Genomic DNA, 3,441 nt, shown 5'->3' with positions numbered 1-3,441 from the left:
ATAAGAAAGAGTACCCAGCACTCACCCAGGACCAAACATAGTATCAGGCATTAGCCAGACTAGAGATCCACATAGTTTATAGGGTATTGGGTAGAGTATTCAAAAATATTTGTCTCACTAATAGGGACAATTATCCCTAGATTAATGATTGCCTTTGTCCCACGTAACATATTTTAAAAGCAAGACCTGGAAAACAAGATTAAACTATTTCCAAGTAACTTAATAGCATCCTAGAAAAAAAAAAGATATGTATATATTTATAGCAACACAAAAATATCAAGTAGTTAATAATGTAAATTCCACAATGTTTGGCGTCCAATAAATTAACTCATGAGGCATGCAAAGACATGGAGGGATATGATCCAAAATTAAGAGAAATATCAATCAATCTAAACCACCGATAACTAATGTACATGTTAGAAATTTTAGATAAGAACATTAAAACACTTATTTATAATTGCACTTATGTTTACAAAGTTAGAAAAATATTTAACATGTACAGACATAAAATACATAAAACCTGGAGATGAAAACTATAATGTCTAGGCAGAAAAATATCCTGGTTTGGACTAATGGCAGATTAAACATTGCAGAATAAAACATTAGCAAATTTGAGGATATAATAATAGAAGCTATCCAAACTGAAACAGGTAGATTTTTATAAAACTAAAAACAAACAAACAAAAACCAGTGAGAAGTTACCTAAGATATATGTAACTGATGTTGTTTACAGGGGACAAGGAAAGAAAATTATTTGAAAAAAATAGTGGTGCCGGGCACAGTGGCTCATGCCTGTAATGCTGGCACTTTGGGAGGCCAAGGTGGGCAGGTCATGAGGTCAAGAGGTCGAGACCATCCTGTCTCTAAGAAAAATACAAAAATTAGAGTGTGCTGATGGGCACTTGTATTCCCAGCTACACTGAAGGCTGAGGCAGGAGAATTGCTTAAACCCAAGAGGCAAAGGTTGCAGTGAAACAAGATCATGCCACTGCACTCCAGCTTGGCCACAGAGCAAGACTCTGTCCCCCGCGCCCACCCCCCCCAAAAAAAAAAGAAACGAAAAAAGGAAAAGAAAAAGAATATAGTGGCCTGCCCCTCAAGGTTTCCAAATATAATAAAAATTATAAATTACATATCAGGAGAGCTTGTATAAATTCACACAGAAGAAAACGAAGAAAATTATGCCAAGGCATATTATAACCAAATTGCACCAATAGGAAGTAAAGATAAAATGTTGAAAGTGGAAATAAAAGAAAGATTTATTACATACAGAGGAACAGTGAAAGAAATAGCACATTCTTGTCAGAAACAATGCAAGAGAAAATACAGAAAACATGTATATTTAAATTAAAATGATGAAACATCAAATTTGAATTCTATATTCACAAAAATAAAAATGAAGATGACATAATGACTTTTTGGACACAGAAATCCTGAAGACATTTATCACCAACAGTTTCTTACAGAAAGAAATAGTAAATAAACTTCATCAGTGAGAAGGAAAATGAAACAAGAAATGTGAATGTACCCAAAAATTGAAGAGCACCAAAAAAAGTTAACCATTTAGGTGAATGCATAAGAGTTTTTCCCTCCATTTCATAAGACTAATTGAAAAGGGCACAGTGTAATTTCATTATTGCCAAAAATATATGAACTCAGTTCAATCAGAGAATACTACACATTGAGGAACATTTAACAAAATAATTGACCAATAGTCTTCAAAAGTGTTTAGATCACAAAAAGAAGAAAGGATGAAGATCTTGCATTTTGACTCAGTCTGATAATTTTTGCATTTACATTAGAAGTTCTGTTGATTTATATTTAGTGAATTATTGTCATGGTTAAGTCTTTCACATTGGGGATTATTTTCTATTCATCCTGTGGGCTCATACTTTTTTTTTCTTTTTCTCCTTTGCTCTTTTCTACTAGGTAAACCTCATAGCTTTTGCTCTTCTATTGTATCTTCTATATTTTAACCCTACTGTGGTGTATGGGTACGTGTGTGTGTATGCCTGGCCTGTATGTGCATATATTTGCTTGTGTGTTGCTTTATAGAATACAACGTGAATCTTTATCACTGCCTAATTTCAAATTATATGCTATTTAATGAAGAACAGAACTATTTTTTAAAAAATACAATTCCAGTTATCAATCAATCCCCAACTGTTGTTTTTGCCTTAGTTTTTTTCTACAAAGGTTATCTCTAAAATACATTGTTATTAATTTACATAGCAGTGCAATATTTTTATAGTCAAATCTTATGAGAAAATGACACTAAGCGAAGATAGATATGAAATTTAAATAATAGGTCTCTTACATTTATCCACATAATTACCATTTCTAGACATCTTCCCCTCTGCACAACTGAGATTCGAACTGGCATAATTTCTTTTGCCTATAAAACTTCTATGAGGACTTAAAATTTATTTTTCCTGGAAATAAATTATTGCAACTTAAGAAAAAAGTCTGATGGCTGAGTGCAGTGGCTCATGCCTTTAAACCAAGCACTTTGGGAGGCCAAGGCAGGTGAATCACCTGAGGTCAGGAGTTCGAGACTGGCCTGACCAACATGGAGAAACCCCATCTCTACTAAAAATACAAAAAATTAGCCAGGCGTGGTGGTACATGCCTGTAATCACAGCTACTCGGGAGGCTGAGGCAGGAGAATCCTTTGAACCTGGGAAGCGGAGGTTGCAGTGAGCTGAAATTACACCATTGCACTCCAGCCTGGGAAACCAGAGCAAACCTCAGTCTAAAAAAAAAAAATAATAAAATAATAATCTGCTAATGCCTTTCTTTCACTTTAATTATAAAACAAATTGAAATAATTTCAAACTTGTTTTAAAGTGTTTACAAATAATCAAAAATTAAAATTGTAAAAATATGTATACCCTTTGCACATACTCCCCCTTTTTAACATTTTACCCCATTTGCCTTGTCATTTACTATCTGTCTATTTATCTATCAATTATCTATCATTTTTAATCAACTAGTAAAGAAATTCACACACATCATGGACCTTTATTTACTCTTATAGAATTTAGTGTGCATTTTCTAAATTAAGAAATATTGTTTTATATAACCACAGGACAGTTGTCAATTGTAGTAAATCTAACTTTGATTCAATACTTTAGTGTAATGTACCATTTGCATTCTAATTTTGTTAATTGATCAAATAATCTTCTTTATGATAATCCCCCCTTTCAGTACAGGCTACAGTATAGGGTTAGTTATTGAATTTAATCAAAATGTACTTCAGCCTCCATTAATCTAGAATATTTACATAACGTTTCTTTTTCTTTTATAATATTGACTGAGATAGATAAAAAGTAGCCCCTCCTCCCATTCTCACATACAGATTTTCAGACTTTAATCTCTGGGATATTTAAATATCTTTTTTTTTTTTTTTTTTTTTTTTTTTTTTTTTTTTTTTTTTTTTTT

This window comes from Cebus imitator, unplaced genomic scaffold (assembly GCF_001604975.1).
Source record: "Cebus imitator isolate Cc_AM_T3 unplaced genomic scaffold, Cebus_imitator-1.0 Scaffold174, whole genome shotgun sequence".
Lineage (NCBI taxonomy): Eukaryota > Metazoa > Chordata > Mammalia > Primates > Cebidae > Cebus > Cebus imitator.
Note: the sequence above shows the minus strand (reverse complement) of the source record.